This window comes from Haemaphysalis longicornis, unplaced genomic scaffold (assembly GCF_048455015.1).
Source record: "Haemaphysalis longicornis isolate Haplotype H1 unplaced genomic scaffold, Haemaphysalis longicornis Haplotype H1 scaffold_8, whole genome shotgun sequence".
Taxonomy (NCBI): Eukaryota; Metazoa; Arthropoda; class Arachnida; order Ixodida; family Ixodidae; genus Haemaphysalis; species Haemaphysalis longicornis.
Window position 1 is genome coordinate 88,886,062 of NW_027526445.1, and position 27,630 is coordinate 88,913,691.

Consider the following 27,630-nt stretch of genomic DNA (forward strand, 5'->3'; position numbering starts at 1 on the left):
CCATCTTCCTCTTGTTATGGCTATTCAGAAGCACGTGACATTTGTGCAGGATGTTCAAACACGATTTGCAACAACATGCTCGGCGGCAGCGACAAGCTGTGAAATAATGGCAGAGTAAAGCGCGCTGCCGTGCCTCCGGTGATCCCGTGGTATATTTCTCAGATGCAGGAGACATGCGCTGTGACCGTGCAGCATGAAATCCGCGCGAAGCGAAAAATTTCGCCTTAGGGCATATACAAGTTTTGCGTGACTTTTTGACACCTTTTTATTTGGATGCCGCCATCTTCGCGCAAGCCCTTGCTAGCCCTCTACTAACGTAGAAGGTGCACAGCAATTTTATTTCGCGTATTGGATACGAAACAGGTTTTGCTGTGTTTGTCAAACGCTTGACATATTTGGGTATTGCAGTCTTTTAAATCGGTTATGGTTGATTGGAAGGAGTGCTGCCATTTAACGTCCACACTTTGAATTGGATTGGTCAATTTCCTGCGAGAATGGGTAGCGAAGGAGATGGGTATGGACATTGATGTTAAAGAAAAGTTGCTGCTGTTTCGGTCTTCGAACCAGTTTCAGCTGGCTGGCGTATTTATATGATACAAATAACTGATGTCCTCGGTCCTTAGACAAGAAAGGTGGTGCCAACCGCTTTGAGCACTAATATTGCATCTTCCAATATGAGCATGTTGTGTTGCGTCGTGCATCTTAGAGTATTTCATACTTGTCTGCCCAAATCACCATGCCACCTGAGGTGGATAAAGTTGCCTGGGTATATAAATCAGTTATACATTTTAATTACTTGCACTCCTTTTACAGCGACTGGGAGTTGTCGGAGTTTTGTTGATAGTGGCAATAGCTGTATCACGGGAACAAGGTATTGTAAATGATTTATCTTGGTATGTTCTATGATTTTGTACCGCTAATTTGTCGAGAGCACTGCAGTACCGCAACACCAGAATAAATGCCTACTGAATATTATTTATACTTGAGTACCTCTTTGAATGTATCCAGATACACTAGAGTAGAGAGAGAGAGATTAAACTTTATTCTGCTTGCCAGCCGCATTGCTTAGTCGTCGGCAGTCAGCCCTTGGGCTCTAGCAGAGTCCTCAGCCAGGTGGACGGCCAAGACTTGATCTTCCTGGATGGAGCTGAGCAGCACGCCCTCCCACTACTCACTGATAGTGATTGTGCGGCCATTTGTGATCGCCTGCGAACATTCCCTTACCTAGTGTGCCAGGTCCGCTCATTGCTGACATCTATAACACTCAAGGGAGTAGCGCCCTGGGTAGCAGTAGCTATACACAAGTGAGTTTGGATACGAGTGGGTCTGTAGGCTCCAGACCACCGACTGATGTTTACTGATGCATGGGTGCACTAGTGGGAAACGCCTCCGGCCTAAACGCTAATGACCTGTAACGTCGCTGTATGACAATAGCCCGTCCCTGCCTGACATAGGGACAAATTCTGCATCGGAAGGGTCGTCTCCTCGGTCGGTAAACACTCGAGCCGCTTCGCACGCATACTCGTTCCCTGTAAGGCCTGAGTGGGAGGGGTCCAAATTAAGTTGACCTTGCTTCTCTGGTTTTCGAGGTGGAGAACAGAAATCAGGTTTGCGGACGCCACCCTTGATATGTCTCCTCGTGAGAAATTTTGAATAGCTTATTTCGAGTCGGTAATTATTGCGTTGATTTTTGTGGAGGCAACCATTGCGAGAGGAATGGCTGCCTCTACTCCAACCACCGAGTCTCTCGTGCGGACAGAGCAGAAGGCTATGGCGTTACCCGAATTTTCGACCACTGCTATGGTGATTGCCTCGCGACCAGCGTAATCAGCCGCGTCCACGTAGGCACCGTTCTGTAATTTCGCAAAGCGTCTTTGCAGGGCATGGAGCCTGGCCTCTCGCGTTCCTTGTTATGTATAGGGTGTACGTTACGCGGTAACGGAGAGACGTGAATGTTCTCCTTTATTGTGGACGTGATTGCGAAACTAGTACGTGCGCGCGGGGGGGGGGGGGGGGGTGAGCTATACCCACCGAATAGTGTATGTGGCGCCCCGTTGCGCTGTAGGTCAGCCGTACTAGTTTTCCTAGCCGTTGAGCCTCGAATAATTCATCGAGTATATTTGTAAGGCCCGAGGCCTCAAATCACTCAGTGGGCGTGTTCAGTTGGAGACCGATGGCCCACTTGTAGGCTCTGCGGAGGAGAGCGTCTATTTTATTTGCCTCTGTCCTCTGTAGCCGGACGTACTGAGTGGCGTAAGTCACCCGATTGACTACAAAGGCCTGTATGATCCATAGGAGGTTAGATTCTTTCATTCCATGGTTGCGACCAGCTGTCCTGGATATTAGCCTGCTGTTTGGTGCACACGTTTTTCGAGTGCTAGCAAGAATTTAGAATTGTGTCCATTCGGTTGTATTCGAAGTCCCTGAACGCGAATACTGGAGGCGATGGGAATGCGGTGCGAACCGGAGACAAAAAGGTAGACTGAAGGCGAAGTGGAAGTAGATTTCCTCCCTCTACTGGTGGGACGATAGATAAGAAGTTCTGATTTTTCGGCTGAGCAGCTGAGGCCCCGGGGTGCAACGTATTTTTAGACTGTGTTTATGGCTTGCTGGAGAGCGTACTTAATGTGACCGTCACTACTGCCGCTCACCCACAGTGTTACGTCGTCGGCGTAAAGACTATGCTGGAGCTCTTTTATGCTATTGAGGGGATTGGGCAAACCGATCATTTCCACGTTGAAAAGGAAGGGGGTCGGCCGAGCCTGTGTGGTTGCCCTACTGCCTCGGTGAATTTTGTCTTATTTAAGTCCGCCAATTATGATAGTTGATGTTCGATCGGTAACGAAGTTGCGAATGTAGTTGTACTCCCTCTTCCTGACCCCCAGCCTGTTGAGATTCTCTAGGATTGCCGAATGTTTGACGTTATCAAAGGCTTCAGCGAGGTCGAGCGCCAGGACGACACGGGAATCGGTTGACCAGGAGCGCGCTCCGTCAATGACGTCGTGTTTCAGTCTAAGCATCACAACCCGTGTCGAGAGTTTGGAGCGGAAGCCAATCGTGGTGTGCGGATATAAAGAATATTTTTTTCATGTAGGCGTTGATCTCATTTAGGATGAAATGTTCCAGGAGATTTCCTACACAAGAGGTGAGGGAAATTGGACGAAGGTTTTCAATTTGGAGTTTTTTCTGGGTTTGGGGATGGTGGTGCCCTTGGCCGTTTTCCATTGAGCGGAAATGTGGCCCGCGTCCCAGCACACGTTAAATTAGTGCGTAAGAGTCCCGATGGAGTCGGCATCTAGGTTGCGGAGTATCCTATTTGTTATGCCGTGCGGCCCCGGCGATGAGCCGATCCGGAGGGCCGCAATGGCGTCCCCTGCCTCGCTTAAGGTAATGGCACTGTCGAGGGAGGCGTTTTCCCTGCCCGAGTAAGGGGGGATAATTTCGGTAGCCGAAGTGGCAATGTGCGATCGAGAAGGGCCTTGATGAAGCTTTTCGTTGGTTTCGTTATATTTCTGGAGGACAACATTTAGGTTGTGTCGTTCCGTGGTCTTGCTTTTGTCAGGGTCTATTAGGCACCGCATGATCCGCCATGTGTAGCCATCACGATCAATCTCTCCATGCGATCACAAGCCGCGTGCCAATGTTATCGCAAGAGTTGTTCAGTATAGTCTTTGATTTCCCTGTCAAGTCGGGCAAGCCGATGGTGCAAGTTGCGATGTGGTTTATATTGGCGGAGTTGTTGTCGTAGACTGTTCTTGGACGAAGCCGTGCGTCAGCCAGAAACAGGTATCCCTCTACGGGTATAAGGGTCGTAGCCTTTGGCTAGACGCCCAAGAAGAAGGTCTCAACCTTGTTACATACCCGTTGTACCAAACCAGTATTGGCAATGGTGTGAGTGGAGACACGACGCATTACCTATGCTTCACTCAAAATATGCGGACAGAGGCCACGTGGCTTAACACGCAAGAAACTCTTGGCAGCGACCATTACATCGTAGCTATCACAAGCGTTTCCTGTGGCGGTACGCGTATATTTGGAAGGACACTTCGACTGGTCGACTGTGACGGGTTTCGAAAAATCTGTGCAGCAGAACGCGCTTTCAACTCTCACTCCAAAATCGGCTCGGGAGCTGCAGAGACTGTCGATATTGAGGCATGGGCTGCGCAACTTTGTCGAGATGCCAACACAGATACACTGGAAAAAATTATTTTTATGTGAGCAGTAGAATAATTAGAGAGAATACAGAATATATCTGTATCCTTTGACGCGTTGGGGTTTCCCCTATTTCTTTTTCACAGAAAGATGTACTCCCTCTTTTAGTTCGTTTTTATTAACCTCACGTTCTGCTCCGCTATTTTAAGCTATATTTTTATGCAACAATATTTCAACACCAGGATTCTTTCTGGTTCCAGGAAGTCGTGTGTTAAGTAGGAGTTGATGATGTCACACGTAGATAATTGTCTCCATATTAGATAGGTGTGGTAGCTGGGTTAGGACATAGATGGCAAAAAATTGATTATCAGCCCACGCACAGGTGAATGCGTGGTTCTGGTGTTTTATGGCAGCGCAAGCATGGTGCAGATTCATTGCTAAGCAAGAAGGCCCTTTTTTGTTTATCCGCGATCGTACGTGGGCTGAATTTCCTTTTGTTGAACTGCGCATCTGACAGGAGTCAATGGGTTGCATGTACAAATGGCTTCTCACCGCTAATTCCTTGGGTGCTCACAATGTTCCTGTGGTTTCGGAGATATGCCTCCCTCAAATGGGCCGGGTTCCACCCTTTCGCAGCAGCCAATGGCCATGTACATAGCCGGACATACGGCACAGATCTCTATCCCTTTGGCACGGCAAAAGACTACGAAGATAACCAAGAGACGTGTGAGGAATAATTTCTTAGTTGAGGGGGGTGTTAGGAGAGCCAGGAAAGTGTTGCAACGTGTGTGAAGAAAAGATTTAACACTTCGTAGTTGCGTCTTTGTTGATGTACCGTACGTCACTAAGCAACAGTTTGCTTAGGGTAAAGGATGTTACCTGTGATTGCTTTTTGCTTTCATGAATGCCCAACCACGGCTTCACCAGCTGTCGGACGGGCTGAGTACCTTGGTAGCATTTGGTTATCTTGTACGTTTTGAGAAGGCTGATGGAGTGGTCTTGGAGAACAATGCCGAGAGCCAGTCAAGCTGAAGCATGTGTGATAGAGGCACCATCGATTGTAAGCGAGAATTGTGGTTTCAGAGATCCTTGATATACATAGAATAAGATAGTAGTAGTAGTAGTTTGTTTGAAAAAGGAAAAAAAAGACAGGACTGGGGATAATTTTTAGCCCATCTGGGGACTCTCCTGCATACAACCCAGTCCGGGGGGTTGGGAATATAGATGGGAGTGAATAGGATAGGGTAGAAAAGAAGTAGTTAGGTAGAGATAGAAAAGAGAAGAGATCCCACTGTCACTGGGGCCACAGCACCCAAAAACACATCCCAAACACAGGTCCTTCCGTCATGCTGCGTCCGGGAGAAATTCTCGGCGGGAGCGGTCAATAGTAGAAGCGAGGCTTCGCTGACATGGGCTGTCCGCGATGGACAGAAGTGAGGGGAGCTTATTGTGTGAAAATCCAGGTAGACGAGCGGGTACTGGCGAACGGGAGCAGGCGCTAGACGGCCTGACACAGCAGAGCAGACATCGCTGAAAGAAACACCCATGGCTCGCGATACGTGGCCGGGATAATCGCGAAACCGCCCCGGCCGCGCAGGAGCGAACGAAAAACAAGGCCGCAGCCAACGACGACCCAGGCCAATCTCGGAGCAGCGCATATTTCTCGTGACCTGCTTACAGGCTTGAGCGGTCAAATGATCGAGAAGGGAGTTTAAAGCAAGTCGAAAAATTTAGGTCCACCGCCTCAGGACGCACATTAGTGCATAATTGAGTAATGGCATCCACATACATTGGCTGTTGAAGGCTGGGGAACCCGGCCAAAGCATTGGCAACAGCAACTATGGTGACATTAAGCAATGCAGGCGATATTACGGCATCCCAACGGTGCCGGCTGGTAAGTTTTATTTGTGAGGATAGAGTGTCCTCAGGTTGTAATCGAGACATTCGGGAGGGGTTGAACGAACGAGCATAGCACTCGAAACGTGAGTCACAATAAGTGTCTATGAGGCGGACGTTCATTTGGAATGGGGATGTCGGGGATTCTCCGCCTTCCCATAGGTGACTGATAACTCATATGCCCCGTCTTGCTTACACAATTCTGCCAAATATACCCCTCGCCTCTATGAAGTTTTTAAGCAAACTGTGTCGTGAGAGTTCCCCTTGCACGTTTACTATGCACACGACCAAGTAACACAATCCCCGTTCATTCTGCGAAGACAGAGGCAGCGTTGAATTCTGTGTTCGTTCTGCACCACTAGCACCAATGTATACGAGGACACAGGTGTACAAGTGAAGCACAGTTCTGTCGATGCTGCGTGCTTTGCAAGCCGCTTCCAAAAGATTTGCCTCTGTTCGGCTGCGGAAAAGCTAATGCAAATATAGCTTGATTTATACAAGAAGAGAAGAGAAAACCAACCTTACCGGTATCAGCACACTAGGGTGCTTAAGACGAACTCTAACGGGGAGCAAGACATTCTCCGCCGAGCCCGAATACGCTCTCTCCTCTGCCCGCATAAATGCGAGCATAAATGCCTAGAATTCCCGACCGTAAGTAGTCATTTACTGTGTTGGGGAGAGCACTAGCAAATACAGACGAAGGTAGCGCATTCCACTTGTCTTCTTCTGGTTGTTCTGTAGCCAGTGCATGCTTCGGTGGAAGAACGTGGAATGAATGGCGTCGACCAGAAGGCTGCCGTTTAGCGAGCGCTTGCTCGAATATGCCTCAAACAGATTGTACCCGGTTTACAAACGACTGCAACCGTGTTTCAATGGTCCTGAGTGGCGGCACGGCAGTACGTCTCTGGGTTGTTCGATCATGGGAGCTACTTATGACTTGGATCAGCGCCACACATTCACTTTTCTGCGATGCGAACAATTGGTCTGACCCTAGCGTAGCGCGACGACGAAGCAGTCAGTACTCATTGGTAAAAACGGGTTTGCCGCCTAACTTGGAGCGGAATATACCGCATTCGGACTTCTTGTTTAGGGTGCTCTGCAGAACAGTTGCTTGCCCATCTATGGGTGTCAACGGCTTTTCTTCTGTTCCCTGCATGCAGTGTTATTAACGTGATTTGTTTTTTCAGGAACCTGTTCGCATCCGCCATATTCGCATCCCTCCAATGGCGTTTCAACAATTGAAGGGAATCCCTTTTCTCCGGTGTTGTGTAAAGTATGCTTGTCTGCAGTAGCCCTCGAGGAGCTATTTTCTGTTGTAGTCTATTTTGGTGGTAATTGTTGTTAGGAGGAGGGTTTCGCGAAATGATATTCAGGTTAAGAGTTTGGCTTTGCGATGTGCTTTGCGAATAGATCTTAAGCGATGGTATATTTCGGCCTTTCTGGTAAGTGTATATACAGGTCTAGTTTGAAGATCTGCGCCTATTATTAAATCAATAACATTCCCTTTAAATCGATTAGGAGAGATTAACGTGCAAACATTATCCAGACCGTTATTCATGTTACCGGGCGTGAAGACAGACGCGGAACTTACGTGACAAGCGACGGAGAATACTCGTCGTTTGACATTTCAGTCAAACCAGCTGACACGCGGGCATTTTTTATGTGTCGCGTCTGCGTCAATTGAGTGGCGCGCTCCTCTCGAAAACTTATTGAATTCGAAGTCTCGGGTATGCTTTTGCGCGTCATATCGCAAATTCTCGAGCACGCTGATGCGCGGTTCGGCTGGAGCCATGTAAACGGGGTCAGAGTGGTGGCCTTGTTGGGGTGGTTTGCGCTACTTTGAAAGATTTCACGACAGCGTACCGAACACGATAAAGCCGTATTATTGATATCAGAGGCATGAATTATTTCATTTTATATATGACAGCAAAGTTAAGATTGCAAAATTTAAAATCTAGCAAAAAACTTCAAAATTTTAAAAAATCAGAATATTAATAAGCACAAAACCTCCAAAATTTAAACGAAACAAGCCAGTTTTCACAAAACTGTGTTTACAAACGTACGTTTACATAAGGCGTTTAGATAATGTAGTAAAAAGGCAATTTTGCGGTATTAGTTATTGCACAACAATAAACATTTTGCAAGTTTTACGCAAACTTGAAAGCTTCTCCATGAAAAGTTTGTGGGGACAATGCCATGCTTATTCCAAATCCCTTTAAGGAAAACACAATGTGTGCGCACAACTTACCCTCAAAACGTGTGGAAGCTACTTTCAGCCATTTGCTTAGTGCGCAAATGAACATTTTTTTCTGCTCTATTTCCAGTATTCTTTTGTTTCCTGGCAAATAGTGGTATTTTGTAAGTGTTCATAATATTAAACAAGATACTGGTGTGGTGGAGCAGTGGTCAGGCTAGGGTTTCTACATTTCGAGTAAAGGAAAAGTGAGAGAGCGTTAAGAACCAAATTGTTCCTAACGTTCCCAAAAAAACTGTACTAACATTGTATTAATGCTGGTGCCCGGGCCATTAGAGGGCTCTGAAGTATGGGATTACTTTGATCGCCACAGTTAGGCGGCCCGATTGGCCAAGTCGAGCTTGACATTTCGTTAAGACTTGGCAAGCATACTGCCGGAAAGATTGGGAGGGAACGGTGAAAGTGTACGGATGGGGTAGACGGTGCAATGCTTCGGGCGGTATTTTCATGTGGCTTTGTAGGAAAAAGGGTGAATAGCATGATCGAGTGTTGAATTGCGAGATGTATGGCTCGAAAGGCGCCTATACTGTGTATACTTCTTTGTGAGTTAGGGTGGCAGGAAGTCTGGGTGGTCTTGGTAACAGAACGGTTATTTTTCTCTGTTAGCAGTGAGGAGTAGAAGAATGCCTGAAAGATACTAGCAGTGGCCGTAGAATGTACCGCCTTGTTTGTGCTAATGGACGCGGGTTCCGGGGTCCCGAAGAGGCCAACGTCGGAAGGAGCGGAAGAGGCAATTGCTGTGGGAATGGCAGATCAGCGATGCCATCAGGGTGGCAATTGCACACTACCTTCTGTGAGCTGGACACAAGGGCGATAGTGTGAGTGGAGGTGGCGACTCTGAGGATAACTGCGGTCTTCTCGCCTACAGCGGCACCCATGGAGAACCGCGTATTCATGTGAATATTGTAATCAATCCAAAGATGACGCTGTGTCCTGAAGGAAGAACAAGTTTAATGGAGCGACCTTGCTCCCCTAACAACTCAAAGAATACAGAGGTGACGAACCAGCACTCAACTAAGTGACGTACGTTGGCGAGTGTCTGTGAATGGAATGCTGCGCCGTCGGTTCCGCGGTCATTTATCTTTAGCGCACGTGTTTGTCGAACGGTTGAATTGCATCCACAACACTGTAGAAGAATGATCACTCTGGGCTGTTGACGTTAGTACAAAACCCTGTTCCTATCGGAAGAGATAATACGTGGGTTATATGAATATATAAGGAACACGCGCAGCACTTGGCACACCAATAACACAGACCGGCACCGCCTGGCGGTAAAAGCAAAACATAAGTATACAAACCCAATGCATGGTTTGCCATTTCACACCCCCTTCTAAGAGGGCATCAACCCGATGCTAAAATTACACGGTGGTCCAAATAAACAAAATAAAATCTGTTTTGTTGTAGTAAGGTTTTAGGTGAACTACACGGACAACTTCTGCCGAGTGCTTCGTCATGATGTTCCGGAATTACCGTCGGATATCAGCTAATGGGTAAGTTGGGTAACACGTTGTAGATTCGGAAATACCGTCACAGAAGCTTTTCACTAAGCCCGCATCCTCGGATGGGAGTGCAAACCCACACACAATCCCGTGGGTTGTACTTGGCGTCTCCGCGTCGGAGGGTATACCTTTTAGCATCCGCCAGCTTCTGGTCCATTGTACGAACTCAAGTGAGCTGGCGGGCCTCTTTTGCTTGCTGACGGTATCCTCCGATTTTGACGTTGAGGTCGTTTTCTACATGCGGAAGCTTGGCGTAAACCATCGTAGTTGGCTATCTTCGGTACACTACGCCGGTGTTCGTTGTCCCTCAGGCTGGTGTCCGGTGTCTATACAAAGCAGCTCAGGATACCGCTGTCAACTAGAACAATTTAGTTGCAATTGGGGTGAAATGGGCTTCATAAAACGTATCTGGGCTATTTCTTAGGGACCATAAGCAGCAATATTGCATCGGTTCCGAAATATTTATGAAAGTTTTTGCAAAGTAGTGTGTTTCGGCTTGTCGTGTTAGCACGAAATGGTTTGAAAGCAGGACTCGAAAGCAGATAAAAATATCGGCACAACTTTTTTTATTACGGACACTTCGGTTGCGAATTTGGTTGGCTTATTTTTTGGACTACTTCTCTTTTTTAATTACGTTTCTGCAAAGCAAGTATGTCTCCGAAAAAAAAAAACCAACGCGCGAATATGTTGTGAATTACCGAATTTAAACGGCGAGTTTCAAATTTTGGCAGTTTTTTTAGTATACGAAAACCTAATAAATAACAAAAATATAAACTTAAATCAGGGAATAAATCAAAGAATAAATCAAACAAGTAAATAAAAAAAACAAATTTAAAAGTTATTGCAAGAGTATTTGTAGTGTGCACTCCTAACTATCTCGAACGACAACTTTAGAGTATATTTGACTATATAGGCAACTCGCCGAAATTTGGCATTGTGATTGCGCCCTTATTTATATTTATGTATATATATCATAACACGTTTGGTTATTTTTTGATGGGGCGATAGGGTGAAGTTTATACACTCCGTCTGTTTGACTGAAAATTGGTTTATTTCGTTCATTTAAACAATATCGGTTTGTTATTATTGATAACTGCCCCTAAACTATTCGGAGAGTGTATAAAGCACAAGAAATGTTCTGTTTGACAATAAACCGGCACGAAAGTGGCAGGAGGAATTTTAGTAGGGCAAACGTGTACTAAGTGGTTTTCTTGGTGGTCTTCGTGCGTGGTAGGATTCTTACGACAAAGAGTAACAGGGCTGGGGCAGCCATGCCAACCAGGCCAACTATTTGTAGCTGGACGGGTAAGTTGGAATCGTCTGGCACGCTGGGGCTGCTCTTAAGGCTAAAGGAGCCAACGATAGAGATGGTGCTGTGGAAACACAGGTGGGGCGTTTTAGGTGGCCTTGGAACAAGAAGGATGGGGGCGTGGGGAGAGATATATGCGAGATGTATTGCTTTGAAGGGCGGAAAATAACAGTCGTTAGTTAGTTGGACGTATGGTGGTGTCAAGTTATTTGGAAGGGGTGATAGTGCAGGGTATTCCGGTATAATCACACACGACCATGCAATGCTCTGCATAAAAGAGGGGGTGGTGGCGAAGGAGGAGGAATGAACTTTGTTTAGGCGAACCTTAGGTGCTGATGTCTGGGCACCCACCTGGTGGGGGGTTTTCTCGCCCACGCTGGCTACCCAGGCCCTCTCCACCAGGCTACGCTGGCAGGAGAGGTCGTAGGTGGTCAAAAAAGAATAAGAAGGATCGCTTAACATCCTCTATTCGTTTGCAAAAATTGTGGAGGACCTTCCGTCACTTCTACAGACGACGGCCGACAGTGTTGGTTGGTTTTCGTTGCTATCACGGCTCAATTTCACTTGTAGCGGAACTTATCCATCTCACAGCAAGCGCCCACCATCATCATCATTGGTCGCTACCTCTATCGCCAGCAGCGCGTGGCCTCGACATGCACGAATAGCCACGCGCTAGAGAACACCCAGGCTACTGCGCTGCTCGGCCGCGTTCCACGGGCGCTCCCCGACTCGTGCACTCATGCTGCCGTCAAAGCTCCTCTGCAAATAAATGTAGGGTCAGCCGCGCGACCACATCGGCGCTCACTTTAATTGGTAACAAGGACTTCGGCAGTATGGAGCCTCATTCCCCTTGCCGGCTGCCGCCCAACCCGGCCTTCCGGCGACGTTATCCACGAGCCTGGTTCCTCAAAATGGAATCGCATTTCTTCATCCGCTGCATCGACTCACAGACCGAAGGCCACCGCATCACCACCCCCATTCTTCCGGCCAACCTACACTATGAGCCGCTAAAACGCGGTGAGCGGCCATACAACACGCCACAGGCCTACGTGATGGAGAGCATCGGCTCGAGTCTTTCCTGCTACAAGGACGCTGCATCGCCCCTTCTACGGGTAATTCGCACGACGTACCGCACGCTGGAATGGGAACGGTGCTGACCTACTTGCATCCTCCCTCGCGCCCTGAAGACGACTCTCCGACATTAGCGCGAAGAGACGTTCTACCACCACCCGGTTTCGCTGAATGTCAATTCACTTACGGCCATTCCAAACTGGCTGCGCCTAGCCACTCGAACCCTGATGATTCCACCACGCCACTCAATAGAACGGCCTTGCCACCTCGCCCACTGTTCTACTCCAAGAACCCCTAGGTGTGGCAGATCGAAAGCTTTTTTGACGTGTTCCACATCACAGCCCGGGAGGAACGTTACTCACGGATGTATGAGCTCCTACCATCAAGCTTCGTCTCCAGATTGCCGGTGGCTGGGGCCAAGCCCTACAACGAGCTCAGGACAGTCCTCCTGGCACGCTACGGTCGGTACATCAAACCACCCACGCCATCCGCTCGGCCTTGCACCACCCCCGTCGGGGACCTTGTTCTTAGCACCAGCATGGTGGCGTCGGCGGTTCCGCCCTGGGACTACACTACCACTTCGACCACGCTAAGTCCAGCGGACGGCGAATTAGCGGCAACGACGAATGACTGCACCTCACACCTCAGCAGTCTGTTGCCCATTGTATCTACGCCGCCTCCCGGCTCTGCGCAAGCACCGGGCTGGCGCCTGAACACACCGCTGTTACCACCCTTCACACAAGCGGCATCTGTGGACTTAAGCGCAGTTTATGCACCCACTACGCCGTTTTTATCTTCACAACAGGAGCTGCTAGTTCAAGACGCTGCTTCACGACGCACCTCAATCATATGTGATGCGCTTACGCATCCACCAAACCTCCACTGCAGCCACCGAGAAGCACGCACGAGATGCAAACTGCCTTACTCGTAACCGACCACGTGGAACGCGAATCCTCCGACAAGCTCTTACAGCCCCGTACTACCTTCTGTTACCAGAACACCGATGCGAAGGATGGTGTGACCGGCATCCCTCTAGTCCACTCCATGAACCACAACCAGAAGAATCTAGGAGGCAGCTTTGCCTTGCCAAGCAATGTTAAGTGGCCGCAGAGCTTGCGCGACACAAATCCCGCACGTCCGCAGGGACAGCCACAAGATCCACCTGACGAAAACGGACCCTGTCCGGTCTTGAAGCGGCCCCCAGCAGCTCGCATGAGCGCCGTCGTGCTTAAGCGTCGCCGCCGACGCGGCAAGCGCCGACCACGAGGGCGGTCTTCTGCGCCAGCCCAACAGCAAGAACTTTACGACAACCACCTGCTTCGGCGATGCATACGCCGGACACGTGTGCGCTGGATCCATCGGGGTTGTCACGCTCATCAAAACCATTTTTCGACTTCCGCAACACGCACACGCCGCAGTCATCATCCGCGTCACCTCTCGGTTCCGCGTAAAGCGTGCCTGTCTATGCTTCGCCCGACTGTATCCTCCCCACCTGAACTTCGACGAATCAGGCGTGCTGCTACTACACGGGCACACTCACGTCGCGGGACGCTACCCTTACTGCGCCCGCCTTCCAAACCCGTCCCATCACCTGCGTGAATGTGGACACCCGCGATAGCTGACATCGGACCAGCCTATTCATGCTCAAGCTCGACCGGTACTCCACTCTCAGCCGAGGGCACCGGAGGTTATAATGTGAACCAGACGCCCCATGACGACGACTTGGACTGTCAGCGGACGGTATTTCAGGCCTGACCAAAACGACTCTATGATCCTAAATCCCTTCTTACTTTGACTATTTAAGGAACTCTGACCGGGGGCACACCCTGTACATAGCTTTCCTCGCTAGGTAGTTGCTCATGTTGTTTTCTTTTGTCACGCTCTGCGCTTGGGGGGGAGCCCTATAGTGGCACTTCGTCATCGACAGCAAGCCCCCTCCATCATCATCATTGGCCGCTACCTCCATTGTCATCAGCGCGTGGCCTCGACACGCACGAATAGCCACGCGCCAGAGAGTACAGCGTCCTTATAGCTAAACCTAAAGAATGCGGGATACCCAATTACATTATTTCATGGATTCAGCAGTTTCTATCTGGCCGCAAGTTCTTTTGCTCGAAAATGGTTTTAAGACTTCCCCACTACATCAGACAAGGGGCGTTCCACAAGGGTCAGTGCTTTCTCCGGTTCTGTTTACCATACTGATGAGATCCATTCCTACCAGCAATGAAGTCTGCGGTTACGTTTATGTGGACGATATAGCCTTTTTCGCAGCAGCACGGGACATACATGAGCTTTATCAGGCGTTACAAAATTATTTGGATTCTCTAGAAAGGTGGCTGTCAAATCTGAATTTGTCAATGAACGTTGCCAATTGCGCGGTCCTGGTATTCCCCGCATCTGTGCCTGTTACCCTCTGCCGTAGATACCAGCAGGAGTTTATTCCGCAAGTGATAACTTTAAAATACTTGGGTATTATTTATGAGAGTAAGCTTGATTGGCGGCATCATATAAAGCACATTACGACGAAGGGGGAACGGGCACTGGGCCTGTTGCGAAGAATTAGGAACCGCAATTTTGGGATGAGAAGAGACACCTCAATATTCATTTACCGCGGGGACGTGCGCCCTATCTCAGAATTTGGCTGTGCGCTCTTTTCAGGATCTCCAATGTACAAAACTCAATCCGCTTATACTGCTAGAGCGACGTGCCCTGCGATTGTGTCTTGGCCTTCCCCTTCCGAAATACACAGCTAATAACATCCTGTACTTAAAGTCCCGGCTGCCTGCACTAGAGTCTCGGTTTAAGCTTTTAACTGCTCTGACGATGCTTAGGATTTCCGAATCGCCCCTCAGCAGAGATTTGTCGCTGCTGGTGGTTTGACCGGCTTTATTCTTTAACTCGTGGTGGCCCCACCAATACCGCCTTTAATGTGTGTATACCCAGACATTACTTTCACCTCTTATTACTAACATTCCGTCCGTTATGCAGATATCCTGGGAAGCTCTCCCGGTTCCCCTAACCTTTAATAACATTTTCCTAACAATGCGAAAAGGCTAGCTACACGTCTACTAACCGGTTTGTTGAACGACTATCTGTCTAGCTTGGATACATACATGGTTGTAGCGACTGATGCGTCTCAACATGAGGAGAGAGCGGGTGTGGGGATTTTCAGTCCCCAACTCAACTGGTTGTTTTTGATTCGCCTACCGGACTTCACCCCAATATTCTATGCTGAGTTTATGGCAATGGTCATAGCATTAAAAATTTACCTCCCCAGATATTAAATGTCGTAATTGTGCTATATTCATTAGCTGTTTGCTCTGCTTTGATATCCCCCAAAAATTCTGCTCTTCTTCGCACATTTGGTTTTTTAGTTCCTTCACACTTAAGAGAAATCCGCTTGAAATGCGCGCCTGGGCATAAGGGTTTTATCTGAACGAAGAAGCAGACTCTTTAGCGAGGTCAGCACTAGACGGCCCTCCGATCGACGTCTGTCCATTTCCCTCCATACTCGCCGGAGCACGGATCCGATGGCATCAACATCTGGCGAGGAGGCAGGAGGATGCCGTTACCTCCCTCGATGATTACGCCCATATGGCATATACGTGGGACTCCCGATGTTCCGAATCTCGCCAATGCGAGTTTACTTTAACTAGCTTACGTTTTAGAGTTCCGCAGCTCAACTTCTACATCCACCGCGCGGGGCTCACCTCCTCTCGTCATTGTGCTCTTTGTGATGAACCCGAAAACCTAGAGCATTGTTTCTTGCATTGCCGCAGCTTCTCTTCAATGAGAAGAAAATACCTTGGGGAGCCAATTCACCACCTTGGACTTACCCTTTCAATGCTGGTCTTACTGTCATTCGGTGCCATTTCGCTTGGGTTTCCCCACAGGAATTTGGTTACCGCCGTCCACACATACGTCTCAGAGACTAGGCGCCTACCCTGTTAGCCGCTCTTCTTGTACACAGACCAAATAAGAGCCTATTGCAAAATCCCGCTTAGCCTTTTCTTGCAAATTCCTGCATAGTGCACGCTTTCATTCTACAAATTCCTGTATTTGTTGTGCAATTTTTCTGAACAACAATTTTTTTTTCTCTCGAAACTTTACTCTCCTAAATCGGGCACATTAGCCCCAATATATCTCCCGATCCTGGTCAATCCCCCAAGTGGGTATACGCCACAAAAAAAGGAACAACAACAACAACAACAACAACCCAGGCTACTGCGCTACTCGGCCGCGTTCCACGGCCACTCCCCGACTCGCGGACTCATGTTGCCGTCAAATCTCCTCTGCAAATAAATGTAGGGTCAGCCGCACGACCACATCGGCAACTAAAAACTAAATACGGCAAAATGTTTTTCGGTGCACTGTCCAAAATTCGCGTGTATACGAAATCAGCGGTTTAGAGTACGAGTAAAAGAAGTTATTAACCTTTGTCACACACGTGCTCGCACTACTGGCCTTGGTAGCATTGGTAATGGCTTAGCCGTGACTGCGTCAAAGGCGTTGATAGGGTAAGTGCCACTTCCAGTGAGGAGAAACTTGCCCACGAACGCTCGCGCTACTGGTTGCCACATGGAGGAGCAGCAGATATGCTGCAATGGAACTCCAGAAAGAAGGTATGTCCTGTCTCCTCAGTCATAGTATTTATGTACACCCGCCCGGCTGAAGCGGGCAGGGGAATCTGACTAGAAGCATGCAGTCAAGTAGTTTGGAAAGCGTGCGATTCAGCGAGAGTGACCATTTCTGGTTTGTGCTGTTTTGCTTCGCCCACGAGTTAGGAAGACGTAACGCATAGATTATCTCCCTCGACTCATAAATTACTCTTGGTCGAGTTCAGAAAAAAAGTTCTTTTCTGGAACCGAATCCCTGAAACTGCGGTCGCGATTTCGACGTGACGCAGTACTGGCGCTAACATGCAGGTATTCCTCGATATAGAGAGGTCGGGCGGGCTATAGAGCAACTGTAGATTTCTGCATCATGCCACATATTGGTAAAACACGCTTTTTTGAATACACAGGTCCCTCTACTGCATGCGCAACCTAAGAAGAGAGCAATACGTCGATGTTTACGTCAGTACGGCGCCATTTCAAAACCACGGTCTTCTATTTACAAAACTCGGTCCCCGGTGGTTTCCTTAAGTGTGTAAAAGTAAAACGAACGGCACCATTGGTGATACATTTTACATTCTCAAAAGAAAGACTTCCGCTTTGTGGACTCACACATGAGTGTTAGCAAACACGAAATCACATTCGGGGTAGTTAACAAAGTTCAAACGGACAAGTATTAGTCCACGGAGAAGTTATATGAAAGGAGTCATATAGTTAGTACAATGTCAGTAAGATACAATACAAGTAAGAACATGATGTGTTAATAGAAGAGCGTCTTCAACTGATGCTAGTAAATGGGAACCGGTGACGTTCATGGCAGTGCAGAGTTGACGCCGGTGGGGTGTAGCCGCCCACGTTACGTCTAGACAGCGCAGAGCTGCGCGCACGCGTCGTGGTGGAGCAGCCGGACGAGAAGTGAGGAGAAGTGAAGAAGCCGGACGCGGGTTGTGAATGCCCAGAAGGGGAGATGGCAGTAGCGCGCCCGCTAACTCAAATGACGGTAGCGCAATAGCGGCCGGTGAAATAGCTGGGCTGGTTTTCTCTGTCTCGAGTCTAAATGTGCAAGTCTTAAGCTCGGGTTCCCACTTGAAGGGCTGCTCGGTTTCGGGGCTCGCTTCGCCTTGTCACAGGCGTCAGGATAGGCCGCCGTGCTGCACAGAGGCGGCTTCCCGGAATGACCACTCGAATCGCGAATCATGCTGCGACTGCGAAATTCTTGCACGCTCCCGAATTTCTCTTCCTGGGTCCCTTTTATATAATCCCTACCCCAATCAGTATTTCATCAAAGGTGAGATGCTGAGCATAGGACGTTCACGGAGCCAGGAATCGCGAAGCGAACGAAGGTACGAAGAAGCTGAGCGCTGACGGCAAGCAGCCCACACACAAGAAGAAAACAATGAAAAGGAAGAAAAAAATATGTAGGTGGAAGGAGGATACGCTATCTCTTGCCTCCGCTGCGCCCGCGAGGAGTTGGGAACATGGCGGGTCTCCACTGTTTCCACAATATGGAAAGGGGTGTGGGACGTCGGCGGAAAAAGGAACGAGGTGATCAACAACCCCTTGTATTAGCGTGAAATCCCAAGAGACCTCGCAGCCGAATGACACCCTTCTCCGCACTTTGACTATTCTCAATGAAACTTGCGCAGCTTCCGCAAAACATATGGCCTTCTTCCGCAAGCAAGCATCCAGGCGCAAAACGCCCCATACTCGACTAACGCCGACACCTGAAACGGCCAGTGCACCGCTTCAGCTACTCGTTACAGTGCCAATGGAAGGTGAGGGTAAAGTGTTTATAATGATTCGCCCTGGGATTACGCTGCGGTACTCAGTTATGAATCATTGTGCAGACGAGGACACAGTGCATTTAAACAGTATTACAGAACACCGCTTTGTACCCAAACCGGAACGTTACACCCTAAGGACATTGGAGAAAAGTTAGGCCACATGAAATAAACCAAGCGATTCGCTAAAATGCCTACAACTACAAGGTCTGCGAAAGTTCTCGTAAACGTCCCGGGACAAGAACGCGCACACGGTAATTCAGATATGGACGCGGGTCGTCGACGTTTTCGTCACAGCGATGCTCGTGCAGTCGGGGTTGATGCGTTGCCACAGTTTGCTACGCCGGAGAGAAGTTCAGCCGGGTCAACCAACGGGCTTGGCTCTGCCTCGCGCCAGGTCACGCACCGATCGGCACTGCGAATCCCGGTAGCCGGTAGCGTTGGTCGACTAATTGATGTCGACGACGCCCAGAGCCGTGTTGACGGCGCTCGGAAACATGGCGGTGGCTAGCAGCGACTTTGCCTCGCTGTTGGACAGGGCCATGCCCTGTTTTGTCCATCTTGTATCTCGTTTGAAGCTTTCCCTGGTGGTAGTGATAGCCCAAAATATACTGCATACCCAATCAGGACGATTGGCAAAGAAGAGTTCTTTTTGCACTTTAATCAATCATGCGATGAAAAATGATAGAGTCCAGAAAAGAATTTACATTGAGTTCAAGAGTTAGAGAGAAAAAAACAAAGAAAACAACAGAGAGAAGAGGAGGAAAACTATGTAAACGGCAGCCTAATCGGAATATTTTAACATTGCGACTAGCTGTCTCTGAAATCAAGGAGTGGATGGTGTTGCACACGACCCTACGGCACCGACCCAGCCTAGGGCCCCCAAAACGACAAAAGCACCAGTGCAGTCAAAGGCAGTCTAAGAAGTCACAGGGGAATCTCCAGCAGCCGTCTCCGATGGTTAGAAAATCGGCGGCAAAAAACGAAGAAATGTTCGCCAGATTCAATTCCTTAAAAAGTGGCACTATCGGAGGTTCTCAGATTGGTTCTACATAGGTGGCAATTTAAGTGGAGGCACACCACAGCGAAAAGAAGACCGCGATACTTCGCAACAGCGAGTTTGGCAGATACTTCATTTACGGAGGAAACTGAGATGTTCAAGTTCAGTTGAAGTGTTCTTAAAAGTTAATTGGCGAACGTGCCAACAACACGCAAGAAAACTTGGGAAGAACCTGTACACTCGCTCAACAGAGCTGTTTTAGCTAATATATCGGCGGTTTTATTGAGGGTTAAAACACAGTGGCCGGCCAGCAAAACAAGCCGAATCTCCCGCATGTATATGGGGACGAAGGAATAAAACGTTTCCAATAGGAGATGTAAATTTCTGAATCGAGAGCATTCACTCGAGAGGAAGTGAGTGATTATTATCACGAAAAAAAGCACCGAATGAAGTTGCAGGATTGCAAATTGAATAGCAAGAAATTCTTAATTAAAAATGGGGGCAAATCTTGTAATCACAATGAAAGAAACCAATTTTTGTCGGACAGAAAATGCCCACCACAATCTTCTCGTCTTTTTTCGACGCGTCAGTTTCAATGACCACGTAGGATGGGTATTCGAAGTGGTGAGCCACGAGAATGTTATTGATCATGTTAGTCGGTTCAAAATTGTGCCCCGGAAATCATAGTTGGTTGTTCAGGTGCAGGATGTCCCAAGTGTGTCTTCGTGTAATTCATGTATTATAGCGTATGTCATTTAGGTGCAGCAGGAGCTGAAGGCTGACACGTGCTGAAAGCAGCCGAAAGCTGATGAAGTGAAAACAGAGTTGTAAGAGGTGTGTTGTTGTTGTCGCGTAGAGACGTCTTTTCACAAGAAGTTTTGTGCTGCAGGAAACTGTTTAGTGTGCACAACTGGACTCGTGTTGAAAGTGTTGTGCAAGTGTGTTAGCCTGGTCTCCGTTTGTATCCCCTGTTGTTAGGACCAGGCGCAGGGTATGTGTATTTTGTCATTTATGTTAACGTATTCTCGCCCATAGGTTCTACGTGCCCGTGTGTCAGTTAATCGCTGTAAGAAGTGGCGGTCAACTCCCCCTATTTTCCTCACGGCGCACAAGCTTCGCAAAAGCTTTTGGTTTTTGAAAGATACGAGGTTATTCGACCTTGGGCACTGTCGAAGGATACCCCACGCTTTGTTCTGTGCCCCTCGCGCTCGCCTAAAGTTTTTTTTTTAACAAAGGCCACCTAAGGTTGCTCAGGGAACCGGAGGCCTGCTGAAAGAACTTTTCGGCGGTGTCGAAAATGTGCGCCGTGATGAGTTTAGCTGCTTCGTTCAGGTGTATACGTGTGTAATGGATGTGTGGTGTCTTCTCTGTGAATGTAGTGGAGCAAGTACAGGGCTCTTTAAACGGCTTACCGGATTATAAACGGAAGGATGTGTCAGGAAGATAGGGAAGGGTTTACTACAATACGCGTTTGCTCCTTCTTCCCTCTCGAGAGATAGAAAGATTACTGCACATCCAAAGGGCAAGTCGAGTTAGGAGTACCTGTTGTGTCGTGTACGTGGTACGATGCAGGCACTTAGGGTTTGACGTAAAATGTCCCGGGGCGAGCGGCGGGCCAGGGCTCCTGGACTTAGCACCTGTTCGGGTGCATTTTGTTTGAGCTGCCGCGACAACTGCCGTCGGGAGCGTAACGGTAGGCACCGGAGTTGCAGCGATGGTGGGAGCCACCAATTGTCCCTCTAACTAAATCTCCCCGGCGCCCTTAATATTGGGCAGGAGATTGTCCTATACGTGGCAACACCTAAACTAGAGGGCGTCATGGTCAAATTTCTATAGAGGTGAAACAAAGGACAAATATGCGTGGGTTTGTAAGGGCACTAGTCGGTCAAACAAGCTTCATTTATTGTACGGAGAAATTACTTATAGTGGGGCAATGAAACCCTTCGGAATGCACATCACGTGGTTAGACTGCATCGCTTTCCACAGCCCGAAACCCAACGCAGACTCTGAATAGCAAAGGTAAACTTTTGGAGGGACATGGGACTCGGTCTGCAGTAGACACTTCACCGCAGATTGTTTCAGCCTTATCTCAGGCGGAACGATTAATAAGAGTACAGAAATGTCACAGACACGAAACGGCGTTTCAAAAGGCTTTACCATCATTCGCGGCGGTGAAAAGACGGCAACATAAAAACAACCTGTTCGCCCGGTTAAACTACACCGGGTGAACACCATAAGTCGCCGAAAGTTAAAAGTTTTTTGAGAATATGCATTGAACGTTTCGCATTGCCTTGGACAAAACAAGCCTAGTTGTAGGTCACATCTTGATGAAAGCTCTGTGTTCGTAGCTTTTAAGTTCCAAACCGACTGATTCAGTCGCGAGAGCGTGCGGAAATTTATACGGCGCCGCATACGAACACGATAGATACCCTTAAGTGCGCGCTACGCCAAAATGCAACTAACATGCCAAACGAAGGTGTTCTCAAAATTTTTACTTTTCACTTCCCACCTTCGCCTACAAACAACGCACGCGACAGTGGCCTAACAGCGCGTTCATTCCATTAAAAACGCCCACGAGTCATATTAACGCTGGTGACCTACAATGGTTCCTGCAGGCAGCGCTAATGAAACAAATGTCATGATAGGGCTCCGCGAAGTGCAAAGGAACAAACACAGAACGATAACACAACGATTTTTTTTCTGTTTCACCAGTTGCGCAGCAGTGGGGACCGCTATACCCACAGGCAGCAACGCAAAGGACGCTCCCAGAGAGGGCGACGACCCGTACACCACAGAAACTCGGCAGCGATCCACGTATCACACACTGTTCTGTGAATCCGTATCCAATGGCCGTTAGACGTCGTCATACGGAGAGACAGCAGCCCGTTAAAAACGGTCGAGCTGACACTTACATGGTGACGCAAAGCACAGAGATTTGAAGACAAACCGCCAGGTGGGCACACTGCACACCGACACCAGCCAGATGATCACCGGCGATAAGCGCACGCCTTCTGCGCTGCCCTAGGGGACTAGCACCACTAGCAGGTCAAGAGAAAACCAGTACATTTCAGACAGAAGCTGTCGCCGAGACGCCAACGCTCAATGGTAGATAGAATCACGCGACCCGTGAATCTGTCTGCAAACAAATTTCTACAAAGAAAATGAAGTAACGTTGGGTCAATTAACAGTTCAGAGGGAAGCTATCCTCCGACTTCATCCCTCGCCTCCTCCTTTTTTCCTTCTGCTGCACTGTGCACTTATTTGAATGTCGGAATCGATACAAAGACACAAAAATGAGGGAGGTCACTTCTGTTTTTGTTACCCTCTCCTGAACGACTGCATGCAGAGAAAGCGCGCGTCGAGGGGAAGCTGGGGGCCAGTTCAGTGGCTGGTACAGCCGCGCGCGATCAGCGAACGTTTTCGTGCATTTGTGAGTGCCGCGCGGATATCGTCTGCAAAAGCCTGCGATGGTGTTTCAACTCTACCACCTGTTACGGCTGTTGGTGCGAGCATGTTTAGAGAGGGATACCACGTTTTGCGCCAGTCGGTGAACCAGTAGACGGACGCGAAAGCAGTTTCTCTTTAAACTGAACTTTTATTCGCACGCTGAAAACTAAACGACGTTGGCTACTTGGCTCTTCTGTTTTGGTTCTTTTAGCAAGTTTTCTTATGCAGCCGTTGTATGCGTTCTCAAATGCATCGTTAGAATTTCTGAGCTCGGCTGCTCCCGTAGAGGGACCACGCAATGTCACGTTCGTCACGTTTTGTTTCGGAGAAAACGCATTAAAATAGCCAGCGAAATATCGTCTGGCGATGTGCACAGTTGGAGTTACTCTTTCATATCAATATATACCGAATTCAATCCCTACAATTGGATAAACAGCTAAACATCGGTCTCCGGAAATTTATGGCACCACGTCACCCATGTGAGAAGACCTGCGTTGTCGGCTTTGGTTTCTCTCTATTCAGTTTCGCGTTGGCGGAGCTCGGGGCTCCTGTTTGAAATCTCCCCCCAATGGTAGCGGCCGCCGTAGGAGAGACGGAAGGAGCAGCGTTGGTCGTGATGGTTTTGTGGCCGCCATAGCGGGTGAGGGGCCCTGCGTTGGGTTCGGTTTGGACTGCCTCAGGTCACCCAGGAGCCGAAACAAAGTCTTTCGCGCGAATTTCGATCATTGCCGTACCCACGCGCCGCTTCGCTCTTGGCGAGCTGCATCGTATTGACCGTCCGGAGGATAAAGAGGCCAACCTCTTCATGCGCGTCTGGACAGAGGTGTTTCTCGCAGGTCAGTGAGTATGCTGGTGCCAGCTCCGGCAGTAAACACAAGTGAATGTGGTGGAGTTGAAATTTTGGTTGGGGTGATCCTTGGGGCGAATTTCCCACAAGCTGTTTTGCCGCGGCAAAAGTTTGTAATGAGCTCCAACCGCTCACACTTAGAGCAGCGGCACGAGTTAGTTATGTAGGCTTGTAATCGACAACTAACGAAATCAGCATTGATATGTTCGTGAAGTTTTGATACGTTGAATATCAAGATGATGTGTTTTGTTGGTGTTACGGTATTTTCCTGCGGATGGTGATTCTCCACATGACTTTAATCCTTTTTAATTTCAATGCTTCCAAAATAATGGCATCTGTTTCGTTTAGCACAGCTGCCTAAGATGTCGATCACTGAGCTCTGTAACAGAGGTTTGGTACAGGAGACTTGTGGCTTGCTCTTAGTTTTTTAGCATCGCATGACTCTCCAAGGATGCCTTCAAGAAACTTGGAGACCAGGATTGCAAATTAAGACTAGAGAGCTTTAGGTTTTTCGAACGATTCAGCTATCCAAAAATGCTTCCCTTTTAATCTGTAACAAATGGTGACCGGAAAATCTGAACGCAGTCCACGGACTGCACATAAAAAAAGGCTTGTGTTTTTAATTTGTGATTGAGCGTAATTTCTAGCCAATTAGCTATATGAATCTTGCAGGACCCACGCTTTATTCTAGTGACAAACATGGAATTGCTTGTTTCTTTCCCGCGTCATAGGTATCTTATTGTTTCTGCAACACAGTAACCTAATCCGCTCGCCTACTGAGGGCATGGGACAGGCCGCACGGGCCGTTTGACGTCCATGTCTAGATTTCCCACCTGCACAACATATCTAAATCCCCATGAGGTCTAAGCTAATCTCAGACTGCAGAGTTGGCGACAGTTTGTGGTTATTCAGCCCCACGACTAGATAATCGCGGATAAATTCTTCGCGCAGCTCCCCATAGTTACAAGTCTCTGCTAGGGCATGCATTGGCACCGTAAATCTCCGACATCTTGCAGGGAGTCACCATTCATCTTGACTCGGGCGTTGAATTTGGTTCGTTCGGAGATGACGTTTCGGCGAGGTATGAAATAGTCCTCGAAACCATTTAGCACATCGTTGAATTTTTTGTTATCGTCAGGAATCAACCTGAATGTGTTAAATATGTCTTCTGCCTGTGGTCTCATGAGGTAGACCGGTGGTCCACCTGGCATTCTTCGGGTGGATAGCTTAGCCCTCAACAAGCCGGTAGCTGAAAAAGCGTCTCTTCTATTGGGATTAGTCCGACCGTGAGAAGAAGTTGAATGGGTCAGAGGCCGCGATCTGGAACAAGACAGCGTCAGCGTTCTTGTTGGCTGTCGAGGATGTGTCGCCCTAGAACGTCGCAGGCTGGTCGCTAGTCGAGATAAGGTCAGTAGACGAGGCAAGCGGCCGAACCAGCAAGTTTGCTTCGACTTCAGGACAAGAAGTGGTCGGGTGTACTGACGTGTCTTTCAGGCGGAAAGCCGGTGCAAGCACATCGCACTTCTGACGCTATGTTGAAAGGAATGCTTGCCCAGCGACCCGCGCGTGACGTCAGGGGGATGGCGTGACGTGCGCGGCAAGGACGGTTTATAATTTAAACTACGCTCCGCGAGCGGGTGTAGATTGTCCCATAGGTAGATGAGATGAATATATTCTATCCTACTCCTTCATTATTGAAGCGTTTGTTGAATAGTACAACGTATTTTTTCTACGTATTTTTACGTAACCGCATTGACACAATGGAACGTCGGTTTAAAGAACGCACGATTTGTCTACATGTATTGGCAGACCTTTTTCGATCTACCAACCCGTCTGTAGGAAACTTCTTTGTGTTTCGACAAGGTGCCTTTGTTTCCACAAACAAATTATTATCCTTCAATAGCTTTCGCTTTAAATGGCGCTCGCGCACGTACGTCGATGATGTGGCACAAGCGACAAGCGCAACAACGGCTTCAACAGGAGGAACGCTCCAAGTGCCAACAATGCAAGATTGAGTTTGCTATAGTAAAACTCCTGCGCGTTCGTCATCAAAGGACCGGCAGAGTGCGAGAGCAACGTGATAGGTGGCCGGGGCACAGAAACGTGGCAATTACGTAATACGCTACGTAGAATACTCGTCCTTAGATGACATTTCCGAATAACGAGTTGATAAGCGGGCATTTTTTCTGTGTCGGTTCTACGTCAACTGAACGGCACACTACCCTTGAAGAAACAATGAATTCAATGCTCGGGTACGTTAAGGCCAGTTCACACTCGCGACGAAGCGACGCGACAAAGCGACGAAGGCGAAAGCGATCGCCACCTTTGCTGTTCACACTTGCACGCGACATCGAGCGACGGGCGACGACTATTTTTTGCTTTTCTTGGTATTGTCTCGCGCTCGGCGTGATACTTCACGGGAGCTTCGCCGCTTGTGGAGACACAGCATCCGGGTGCTTTGGCAGGATATGACGTCAGGAAGTCTCGCCTCCTACTTCCTCTTCAAAAGCGACGGCGCGACGGAGGCGACAAAATTTGGTCGAGACCGATCGCTTTCGCCGCGCGACGAAAGCAATGAAAGGATGCGAAAGCGACAGAAATTTCCGTCGCTTTCATCGCTTTCGCTCGCTTTCGTCGCTAGTGTGAACAGGCCTTCGCGTCGGAAATGCACCCGCACGCTGAGGAGTGGAGCCATGTATACGCGGTCAATTCAGTGGCCTTGTATTTAGGGCAAAACAGCATAAAAAAGTATTGCACGTTCAAGACTGAACTGGAGTGACCTAATCCCAGCAATATATAATATTCCGTTGATTTGTCCATGCAGACAATGCGAGCAACAACACAAGGGGAACAGTTTAGTGAACCTCGTTGCCTAAACATATTTTAAGCAATAGTAAGATCTTGCCATTACGCAAAATAGTAGAAAAACGCTCAAGTTTGAGGCAAAAACATCAAAAATGCCCACACATTTTGCGGTACGAACGGGTAGACAAGGGCATCACGACGTTATATTTACAAAAATAATAATTACTGGAACACTTTTGCATACTAATTATAAAATGAAACTGTACTTTTAAGCAGTTTGCCTATGTGCAAGTTCAATATATTTTTCATTATTCACATCTAAAGCGGAACGCTATTTAGGAAACACTTGCCGGAAAACCACATTGTCGACTTCAGAGGTTTTTGAAGCAAATCAAATTGAGTGCGCCGCAATTTTCCTCAAAATGTGTAAACGCTATGTTCAGCTATTTGGTGACTCTTGAAATGAACATATTTATGAGGATGTGACACCATTCTTTTACTTCCTAGCAAGCAGGGGGCATTTAGTAGGAGTTCGTAATATTAACCAACTTACTGGTGTCTTTGAGCCATGGGGAGGTCAGCGTTTCAAGATTTTTATGCAATTAAAAGTGACGGAGAGTGAGGAAGGAATTAGTTGTGAAAAAAACTGGACTAATATTGTCTTACTGGTGGTCCCCTGGCGATTAGAGAACCCTGAAATTTGAGAATATTTTGGCCGTAGTGGCTACGTGGGCTCTATTGCCATATCGAGCTGGCTATTTCGCTACGAGGTGCTAGGCATACCGACATATAGAAGGGGAAGGAACGGTGGACTTGTACGGATAGATGTTAAGCAGTATTGACCCATCATGTGGTAAAGAGTGCGTTGGGGTGGGCGGTTTTTCCTTGCGGCGTTGAAGGAACAAGAGCGGATATTGTCATCAAGTGTTGAATTACGAGATGTATGGCTTTGAAGG